Below are 12,116 nucleotides of genomic sequence, written 5' to 3'. Positions count from 1 at the left end.
TAATTGCTATTCAAGTTTTTTAATTGTGTGGTGTGTGTGTGTATGGGTGTGAAGATTTAGATAGTTTTTTAAATATGTTGAAAGTTCTTAAAAAAATTTATTAATTTGAATAGCAAGTGCTATTCAAGTTTTTTAATTGTGTGGAGTGTGCGGGTGCCGGTGTGAAGAAATAGATAGTTTTTTAGTACACATGTGTATATATATGCACACACATACATGCATATATGCACACACCCACATACACACACACACCCACACGTTCATATGCATGTGTATATACACATGAGAGTAGGTAAGTAGGGGTAAAACTAAACCCCATCTAATTGAGGGCATAGAGTGTGTATGTGTGTGTGTTATTTAAACATAGAGTGTGTTTATATGTATACATATATACAGGTTCATATGCACGTGTATATACACATGAGAGTAGGCAAGTAGGGGTAAAACTAAACCCCATCTAATTGAGGGCATAGAGTGTGTATGTGTGTGTGTTATTTAAACATAGAGTGTGTTTATATGTATACATATAAACCAACTCTATGTCAACCATGTCCTCCTCCTCCTTATGGTGATAATGTTCATCATGTGTATCAATAAACACATTATTATCCTTTTCATGCATCATCTTAGCAAAGGTCCATTGTCTTCTTCTTTAAATCTTGCATTATATTTATGTGTATGTGTTGATATATATATTTATGTTTGTATATATATATGTGTGTATTTATGTACATTTATATGTATGTATATATACATACATATACATATATATGTATATATACACTCATATATATATATATATTATATTTATCTTTTATATGTGTGTGTGTGTATGTGTAATAATTATATATATATATATATATATATATATGTATGTATGTATGTATGTATGTATGTATGTATGTATGTATGTATAATTCATGTATTTATAGTTATCTTATGTGTGTGTATAATACATGTATGTGTGTGTTAATATATATATATATATATATATATATAATTATCTTATATATATTTGTGTGTAATAATGAACTTTTTTGTGTTTGTATGTGTGTGTGTGTGTGAGAGAGAGAGAGAGTGTGTGATTTTGGCGAGAAAAATATTTTAGTTTTAAAAATAGAAAAGAGTGTGTGTGTGTGTGTGTGTTTGTTGTTGTGTGTTCTTGAAGTTTGCGTCTGTCTTGCATTATATTTCTCTTTTATGTGTGTGTGTGTGTGTTTGTTGTTGTGTGTTCTTGAAGTTTGCGTCTGTCTTGCATTATATTTCTCTTTTATGTGTATGTGTGTGTGTGTGTGTGTGTGTTTGATTTATTTATGTTTGTGTTTATATGTACATATATATGTATACTTATATAATTTATGCGCGTGTATAATTCATTTATGTGTTGATATATATTTATGTATATATCAATATGTATTTATGTACATTTGTATGTATGCATATATAAATATATATACATATATATGTATATATCAATATGTATTTATGCACATTTGTATGTATGTATATATACATACATATGTATATACATATAGTAATTTTGACAAATCATATCCCTCAGAGATGCATAAGCTTTGTGTATAGTAATATCATTTCATATAATTGATCATCCTTTAGCAGTGCCCACTTCCTTCGCCTTATTTACACTTCATAAGAGCGCATACATGTACACACACACACACACCCCCCCACACGTGTACATACACAAGCACACGTGTATATATATGCACACACATTCATGCATATATGCACACACCCACATACACACCCACACCCACACGTTCACATGCACATGTGTATATACACATGAGAGTAGGCAAGCAGGGGTAAAACTAAATCCCATCTAATTGAGGGCATAGAGTGTGTATGTGGGTGTGTTATTTAAACATAGAGTGTGTTTATACGTATACATATAAACCAACTCTATGTCAACCATGTCGTCCTTGTACTCATGGTGATAATGTTCATCATGTGTATCAATAAACACATTATTATCCTTTTCATGCATCATCTTAGCAAAGGTCCATTGTCTTCTTCTCTAAATCTTGCCTTATATTTATGTGTATGTGTTGATATATATTTATGTTTGTGTATATATATATATATGTATTTATGTACATTTGTATATATACATACATATACATATGTATGTATATATATGTATATATACACTTATATATATATGTTATATTTATGTAATTATATTTATCTTTTATATGTGTGTGTGTGTGTGTATGTGTAATAATTATATATATATATATATATATATATATATATATATATATAAAATTCATGTATTTAAAGTTATCTTATGTGTGTGTATAATATATGTATATGTGTGTTAAAATATATATATATATATATATAATTATCTTATATATATTTGTGTGTGTAATAATGAACTTTTTTATGTTTGTATGTGTGTGTGTGCGCGCGCACGCGCGTGCGCGTGCGCGCGTGTGTGAGAGAGAGAGAGAGAGAGAGAGAGAGTGAGAGTGATTTTGGCGAGAAAAATATTTTAGTTTTGAGAATAGAAAAGTGTGTGTGTGTGTGATTTATTTATGTTTGTGTTTATATATACATATATATGTATACTTATATAATTTATGTGCATGTATAATTCATTTATGTGTTGATATATATTATGTATATATCAATATGTATTTATGTACACTTGTATGTATGTATATAAACATACATATACATATATATGTATATATATGTATATAAATATATACATATATATGTTATATTTATGTAATTATATTTATCTTTTATATATGTGTGTGTGTGTGTGTAATAATGTTATATATATATATATATGTGTGTGTGTGTGTGTGTGTGTGTGTGTGTGTTTATGTATGTATGTATGTATGTGTGTGTTAATATATATATATATATATATATATATATATATATATATAATTATCTTATATATATTTGTGTGTGTAATTATGAACTTTTTTGTGTTTGTATGTGTGTGTGTGTGTGAGAGAGAGAGAGAGAGAGAGAGAGAGTGATTTTGGCGAGAAAAATATTTTAGTTTTGAGAATAGAAAAGTGTATGTGTGTGTGTGTGTGTGGTTTATTTATGTTTATATATACATATATATGTATACTTATATAATTTATGTTTGTGTTTATATATACATATATATGTATACTTATATAATTTATGTGCATGTATAATTCATTTATGTGTTGATATATATTTATGTATATATCAATATGTATTTATGTACATTTGTAGGTATGTATATATACATACATATACATATATATGTTATATTTATGTAATTATGTTTATCTTTTATATATGTGTGTGTGTGTGATATATATATATATATATATATATTATGTTATTTATTTGGTTAGAGAAACTCTCAAACACTCTCACATAGCAAGAAAAAGTGTGTGTACTTGTGTCTTTAATTAAACACACATGTACACACATCAAGGTTAAGCACCCAAATGTATAGGTCCAAACATCCATGTACACATACAATGTATTTGCATTAGTATATTTGACACACATCGACGTGCATCGATGTACATAGTATTTATGCTTCTACTTACTTATATAATTGTATGTATGTATGTATGATTGATAGATGGAGGAGGTGACTTGCATTTTTTTGAGCACATGAGAAGCAATCTTTCCTTTGAGGAAAGGGTGAAATTGGTTGCCGAGTTTGAGCGTCATTATTTGCATGTTCCAAGTTGGCCGGTTTATGCTGTTAGATTTAGATAAATTAGATGAAAATATTACGCTCATGATTATTCAAGAAAGCTTGGGCTTGATTGATCGTTTATGAAATAGACTATAATGTCCCTCGTGATAGACATCAAGCGCACGACAAGTATTCGATGCGGTTATCAAATGTGTCCCAAAGCATAAGCTCCTTTGAAAATAAATATGGTTGTGTTATTATTTAGTAAACATTGGTGGTAGATTGTATAAGTATTTTTTATTCTTTCTTACTATCTCTAAAGTATAAAAAAGATCATGATTGTTTATTAATATATAGCTTGATTATGTTTCATGCAGAGACATGTCCTTAAATATCTTGAAGTTGACCTATGACAATAACAAATTGTTGGATACGATCTTCTTTGAGGAGACGCCCCAATTGGGCTTTTTTGGATATCATTGTAGCCCAAAATGGGAAGTTCTTGGCTTTGATGGGTGGGATGATATTAATCCTCGATATATTTATATAGTCTTAGATCCTTATAGGCTAGATGACAATCTTAAGCTCCTTTTAATCAAAGAGACATTGGGATTATTAGATGGCTTTTACATTGTGGGTAGTAGATGTAGTTGCTCTGAGGAAAAGCGCTTCATTTTTTAGGGAAATATTGAAATTCATTCCATTGAAAAAGTTGGTAAAGATAATGTAATAAGATTTAAGATTATTGATGGATGGGTCCTCTCTCTCTCTCTCTCTCTCTCTCCCTCTCTCTCCCTCTCTCTCTCTCTCTCCTTCTATATGTTTGATTGTTTGTTTGTCTCTCTCTCTCTCTCTCCTTCTATATGTTTGATTGTTTGTTTGTCTCTCTCTCTCTCTCTCTCTCTCTCTCTCTCTCTCTCTCTGACATACTCACACACATGAAATATACCAATTTTGTATTTGGTGTCAAATATAGTTAGGAGAGGGTGAAAGATATAGAGAGATCATAAGTTTGTTATTATGTATCTTTGTATGTGAATGTGTAGAAGCAAGCACAAGGACGATTGAATCAAAGTTGGTGCTTTCCAGTATAATTCTCTCTTCAACTTGAGGTTAGTTCTGTCGATACCGTCATTGTCTCTCTCAATTTTTGTGTTAAAAAGGGATGCATAGAGTGAGGACTACCTAGAGAGAGAGAGAGAGAGAGAGAGAGAGAGAGAGAGAGAGAGAGAGAGAGAGAGGATTGTGTACATCAGGATATTTTTTATCTCTTTCGATCTTAAGAGTGTTTTTGTTGTTGATAATCTGATTGCAAATATTAGTGTAATATTGATATGTTAGAAATTTTCATTTTTTGGACTTCTGTCTTTGAGATTGTTCAGAATATATAGATATAGAATATACAAATTGTAGTAGCCTTGGAGAATATATGCATTTATATTAATTAATAAACATTCTTAAAAAAGCATTTATATGCATTTATATTAATTAATAAACATTCTTAAAAAAGTAAAAAAACCTTTCATATACAATTATATGTATCACTGTGTTCTTCTTTTTGTTGTGGTATACATGCAGGTTGCTAGGGTTAGGTATATGTTGGCAAAGATACATAGAGATAATTGTAGAGCTTTAAGATATTAATTTTGGATTTCAGCCACCAATGGAGCTTCAAAGTGATGACAATTGCTCCAAAGATGTAGTGGCTGTGGACGATTCTTCCAATGAAGAAGTAGCTTTGTCTATGCCGCCTTAGTTGATGAATGTTCGAGCTGCAAAACACCTTGCTCGGTCAAGGTCTCTATTTGGACAAACAAGCTCTAAACGTCTATAGACTTTGGCGGATACATGCGATCGCACTACTGAGAAAAATTCAGTTGCTTGCAAGGAGTACTTAGATGCCCTTTGGGATGAGATTCGTGGAAGTGGCAGCTAAAGGGGAGATACGTTAAGAGATGAGTTGACTCATCACCTCCATCGCATCCATGACAGTAGTGGTCGCATGGAGGCAACTAGAGATGATTTGTTTCATGGAGAACATGCATGTTCAAATCGGGGAATGTCTACGTGGATGTAATGGGCAATGTAAAGAACATGTAGATTCTGTAAAAGATCAAGTGCATACATTAGGCGTGGAGGTATTGAGTCTAAAGATATATGTTAATTGACTCAATGCAATTATGAAAAAGATGTGCCGTGTTTTAGAAGCTAGGGTAGTTGCTTAGAGATTTTGTGAGAGGGATGATGTTTTTTGATCAAGGGTCAAATTGTGTTCCAAATTTTATATTTGACTCTCATTTGACTCTTCATCTTGGCGATATATATGAAATTTTTATTTTCTCAAGTTTAATACTTCTCTCTTCTATTTTGTCTTTGCGCTCTTATTTTCCATCTCTCAACATGTTTCAACTCTGCCTTCCTCTCTCTCTCTCTCTCTCTCTCTCTCTCTCTCTATATATATATATATATATATATATATATATATATATATATATATATATATATATATGTCATTGTCTGTCTCTTTGTCTATCTTAAGTATTATGCTGTTTAAAGTTAAGGAAAATAGTATTCGGTAAATTATCGTCGTCACCAGAAGAAAATTTTGTCGAAAAAAAATTTCGACGAAAAAAATTTCTATTGACGAAAAAAATTCCGTCGATGAAAATTTGGATACTAGAATCCACTTGGATTCTGGAATCCAAATTTTGGTTGATGAAAATTTTAAATCCATCAAGGATAATTTTTTGACAAAATTTTCTGATAGAATTTTTTTGACGTGATTTTTTTTTTACGACAAAATTTTTTGACATGAATTTTTTCCATCAATAGAAATTTTTGGACTAAATTTTCAATCTAATAAAAGCGAAATTTTCATTCATTATGGACCAAAATTTCTCTTTTTTTGTATAAAAACTTCGATGTCACGATAGAAATGTTTGTCTCAATAGAACTTTGAATTCAGAATTAACAAAGTGGATTCTAGAATCCAAATTTGCATTAATTTTTCAAAACGACAACTGTTGTCATTTTCATGCCTCAAAATCTAACTGTTATAAACTGAAAACTGTCTTTTTACAAAGACTATAACTCTAAATCAAACTATTAGATCAAAATCAAGTAAACTGATAAATTATAGTACTCACTACCGTCTAAATATTGATCGTTTGGATCGTTGGATTTCTATCTAAATCTATAGATATCTTTGCTTTCAATAAACCTCTTCTATGGCCATGGACTCCATATAGCTACTTGTCTTAATATCAAAATATGAAGATGGCTAGGATCTGTACATACTTGCGTTCAAACCAAGTTCGTTAGCTTCGAATTTTGGATGCAACACGCATGACTTGCCATAAATGGTCTCACGGACAAGGACTTGCATTCGAAAACAAAATGTTGCTAATTTTACGGATCACTTTAACATAGTTGGGATTGGAACATTTGGAAGGGTTGAAAATGAGGAGCACAATGAAACCCATGGCGGAATCCACTTGGAATCAAGAAACAGAACAATTCTCAATGCTACGATTCTATCAATGTACATCATAATGCTCAGAAACATAGAGATTTCGCGCGAGGCTATTTCTCATTTGATTTAAATGAGCTACCTATGGATGATAATTTCCAATCTATAACTTTTGTTGTTGGTGATGTTGTGAAAGATATTAGATCTGAATGTCACTCTATAAGGCGGGTGTTTTCTTTACCTCAGAATGTTAAGCACCCAAAAACTATGGTGATATATATTTGGAGATTGTACTCTTCACTCATTTAGGAGGCCTTTTTTACAAGTTCCATTTTTGTGGTGCAATAATTTGGAAGTGTGAGGCATCAAGAAAGCTTGAAGAATATGTGGGTAAACATTGTTGTGGAAGTGGGAAGGTCTCTTTACTACCATTGGAAAATCCACCTCCTGCATTAGTGGAGTTGTTGCGTGGTAATGATAATGCAAGTAAGGAATATAGAAAGAATATACGCTCTTATAATAATGCCTTGGCATTTGTTTCACTGGGTGCTTACTTGGATAGTCCGTTCACTAGGGGAGGAGGAGTATTCAATTTTCGAATCCATGGTACCACCTATCATCGTGTTGATTCTGTGATACCTAATGAAACCCGAGATACGGCTCCTCGATTTGCCCAACTTTATGTGTATGATACAGAGCATGAATTAAAGAATAGACTTCATGGGATGTCCTCTTTAAATTACAAAATTGTTGAAAGGTTGCAAACAATGATGTATGTACATAATCCATACCCCTGCGCACTTCGTTCAATGAGAGAAATGTTGCCATTAAGTCCACATGCAAATTTGAGAATGGTCATCAGTGAAGCTTGATCAACCTCACGGCAATACTTGGTCCCTACAGAGGAAGTGAGGTAGCAGCTATCATGCCGCCCGATCAAGGAGATGATTTTCATGTGGGGCATAGAGACATTCAAATAATGTTGCACACAGGTGCTCTAAAAAAAAATATCTAACTTGCATCGCTCATATATGACTCTATTATATGTTCTTCTATTTCTTTAAGGAGAGGATGGTTTGGCATGTTGGAATTCCAGTCAATGGTAGGAATAGAGAAGACTCAAATTAGGATACAAAGATCGTAACTCAACGATAATATTATGCTTATAGACTGCAGATTAGGGAAGATACAAATACATGCCTTCTACGTGGTGGCCGTCTTTTGCAACACTACATTGTTGATGCATATAGTAGCATGGAAGAATCTAGATTGGTATGGATATGCAATAACCAGAAAGCATTGCATGCTGAAGTTTACCGGGGTCTTGCAGATATGGTTAATTTATGCGATGGGATTAATAGAGTCTCTGCACAACAGGCATTACTGGATGCAGGGTGGTACTACCATCTATATATACTAGGGGGCCTAGATATATGCATCAATTGTACCAGGATTCAATGGCTATTATTAGAAAGATGGGTAAACCTGACCTATTTATCACCTTTACTTGCAATCCCAAGTGGGATGAAATAACCAATGCTTTATTGTCGGGTCAGGTTGCCCAAAGATCAACTTGACTTGACTGCATGGGTCTTTTATGAGAAGCATAAGGACATGATGCACTTATTGGTCAAAAAATCAATATTTGGAATGGTATTGGGATTTGTTTCTGTTATTGAATTTCAAAAAAGAGGCTTGCCACATGCACATATATTATTGATATTGGAAAGTGGATGTAAATCGAGATTGAGATCCATCACTATGATATACTAGTATGTGCTAAACTTCCTGACAAGGTGATGTTTCCATAGTTGCACAACATAATTAGTTATTGCAATGTCCATGGACGATGTGGTGAACTGAATATTCGCTCTCCTTGCATGGTTAATGGGAGTTGCAAACATCGGTATCCTCGGAATTTTTGCGAGACTACTAGGCGTTGATGACAATGGGTATCCAACTTACATGCGACGAGATGATGGTAGTTTTATCCAGGTAAAGGATCATAGGGTGGATAGTCGATGGGTTTTTCCATATAACCCTTTTCTCTCTTGCGGTACAAAGCCCATATTAACATAGAAGTATGCTCTACCATTACAGCTGTAAAATATTTGTATAAGTATGTATACAAAGGACATGATAGAGCTACTAGGGAGTTGCAAGATAGAAGTGGGGTTATTGATGAGGTTAGTCAATATTTGGATGCACGGTATATTTCTACTTCAGAGGCATGCTGGCGCATATATCAATATGATTTACATGATGAAAAACCCGATATACAAAGGTTACATGTTCATCTTCCAATGCAAAATAATGTTCTTTTCAATGACCAGGATGACTTGCGTCGTGATGTGATTAGTTGTGATAGAAACCAAATAACATCTCTCACCGAATGGTTCAAAGCCAATCAATTGTATGCGGATGCAAATAGCTTACTGTACATTGATTTCCCTTGCAAGTGGGTGTGGAATTTGGCTCTTTGCTCATGGACTAAAGGAAAAGGGGTAATATGATTGGACGTATGTATAATGTTATTTCGAGTGTAGGTGAGAAATATTACTTTTACGGATGCTACTCACAGTGTGCAAAGGGTGCAAATCTTTTGAGGATTTGCGAACAGTGAATGGATTTGCGAACAGTGAATGGACATTTGTATCCATGTTTTAAGGCTGCATGTGAAGCCAGAGGGATGCTGGAGAGTGATGAGGAGTGGTATATGTGTCTCCATGAAGCTGTAACTTAGAATACAGGATTCCAGCTACGCCAATTGTTTGTTGTTATAATGATTTTTGTGAGCCTATATACCCTGGGCAACTTTGGGATAAATTCTCCGCCGAACTTTTAGAAGATTTTTTCCATTCGTTGCAGCACTGAGGGTGTGTCGATGTTGGTGTTTATCATTCTACAGCAAAGAATCAGACTTTGTTGCATATGTAAGATCTTACATCAATATGGAAAGAGGTTAGTTGATTTTGAAGGGTTGCCTATTCCAGATAGGTTAGCTGATTTTGAAGGGTTGCCTATTCCAGATAGATCAAGTGTTGCCAGTGTTAACAATGGTTTGGTGATGGAAGAGATGATGTTTGATTTTGTTCAAACAATGACGACAGAATGGTAATTCCACCACAAATGTTGATCCATGGAAACTTTGTTTTGAGTTTGGTAGAATGGGTATACAAAGATCTTCAGAGAGTTGAGGATTATGCATGCTTCTTTAAAGACCGTGCTATTCTTACACCACGAAATTTAGAGGTTGATGAGATCAATGAACTAGCCTCGAGTTCGTTGCCTGGTCTTGAAAGATAATACCTTAGTGTAGATTCTGTTGTTTGCGAGAATGATGCAATACTGTATCCAATTGAGTACTTGAAAAGTTTGAACTTAGGTGGTGGTTACCCTCCTCACCGCTTAGTTCTAAAGATTAATTCCCCTATCATTTTGCTCTACAATTTGGACCCTCGACATGGACTTTGTAATGGTACCAGATTGATATGTAAGCAATTTAACTCAAAGGTGATAGAATTAGAAATCATTACAGGTACAAACATTGGATATAGAGTCTTTATTCCCAAGATAACATTTATGCCTACTATGCTTCAATTGCCTTTTAACATGAGAAGGAGGCAATTTCCTGTACGGTTAGCTTTTGGTATGTCAATAAATAAGTCCCCAACAAGGACAAACATTGAGTGTATTAGGACTTTATCTAGCCACACAAGTGTTCACACATGGACAACTGTACGTTGCTATGTCACGTGTTACATCATTCGTCGATGTAGTGAAAGTGTGTGTAAAGCATATTGTGGAATATGAAAGCGGCACAAGAGGTTCAAATGAAGTCTTCACAACCAATGTTGTCTACAAGGAGGTTTTGCAAATGGCATGCCGAAGAATGAGCTTGCAAATGTTAAAGACTACATTTATACATAGCTTTGTACAACGAAGTAAGCATTTGAATGGAGAATGTTTCTAAAGATTTACAAGTGCAGTCTTTGATTGCACTTGAATGGAGAATGTTTCTAGGAGAATGTTTCTAAAGATTTACAAGTGCAGTCTTTGATTGCACTTGAATGGAGAATGTTTCTAAAGATTTACAAGTGCAGTCTTTGATTTACAAGTGCAGTCTTTGATTGCTTTTATACATAGTGCCATTATACTATTTGTTGCTTGGCTCAAGCTACTGAGCACACAGACACACACACACAGCCATATATATATATGTGTGTGTGTGTGTGTGTGTGTGTGTATGTATACATGTATACATACATGTATACATGTATATATACATGTATATATATATATATATATATATATATATATATATATATATATAGAGAGAGAGAGAGAGAGAGAGAGAGAGAGAGAGAGAGAGAGAGTTATATTTGATATCAGGGGTGTATTGCTTAGGATGGATGTAGCAAGGAGATCATTGCTTAGGATGGATGTAGCAAGGAGATCATTTTCGTTCGTTTATGGTGATGGACAAGACATTGAAGGTAAATTTTTTAGATGTTTGCTATAATATAGGTATTATAGTTTTCCAAGATCTATTTAATATTCATGTGGCTGAATTGTAGACCCTCCATTTTGGGAAGGACAAGCAATAGCATCTCTAATTATCGAACTATTAGAGAGCACTAGTGTTTTACGGTATATATAGAAACTTCCTTCTTCTGTAGCTTTTGTGTTTTGTTTGATTAATTTATATTTTTATTGAAACATTATTTTTGCAACAGGGAAAATCTTTACTTTTTAGAACCCAGATTGTTGTTGGGTTTGTATGGTCGAGACAGTTTGGGCTCCTTGGAATTTACAATCTAAGTTTACGGAAGGTTGCAGATCAACTTCATGTACGTGTAATGTTTGTGGATTATGAAAAGCTCGATCAGTTAGATTTTCGGTGCATAGGCACTGGACAATATAGAATTTTTTGATTTGCTATTTATAAGCCTGTTCAAATGCCATTCGCCCTCAAAT

General features: G+C 33.4%; 1 long non-coding RNA gene across 5 annotated transcripts in view; it reads left to right on the top strand.

The window, feature by feature from the left end:
- LOC147631986 (uncharacterized) overlaps window positions 1-11,790 on the top strand; it is a 14,879-nt gene extending 3,089 nt beyond the window's left edge. Inside the window, exons 3-5 of one of the 5 annotated variants that reach the window (XR_015267397.1) lie at window positions 4,717-4,782; window positions 11,577-11,635; window positions 11,717-11,790. This is a non-coding gene — a long non-coding RNA (uncharacterized LOC147631986). Of the gene's footprint in view, window positions 1-4,047; window positions 4,783-5,248; window positions 5,960-11,576 lie in introns of those variants that run through there. The other 4 variants (XR_015267399.1, XR_015267398.1, XR_015267396.1 and 1 more) reach the window with 4 other exon arrangements.
- Window positions 11,791-12,116: the final 326 nt, after the last annotated feature.

This window comes from Cibotium barometz, chromosome 14, assembly GCF_041138505.1.
Source record: "Cibotium barometz isolate CiBa-2024 chromosome 14, ASM4113850v1, whole genome shotgun sequence".
Lineage (NCBI taxonomy): Eukaryota > Viridiplantae > Streptophyta > Polypodiopsida > Cyatheales > Cibotiaceae > Cibotium > Cibotium barometz.
The sequence above is the reverse complement of the archived record's forward strand: the minus strand, read 5'-3'. Positions and strand labels throughout refer to the sequence as shown.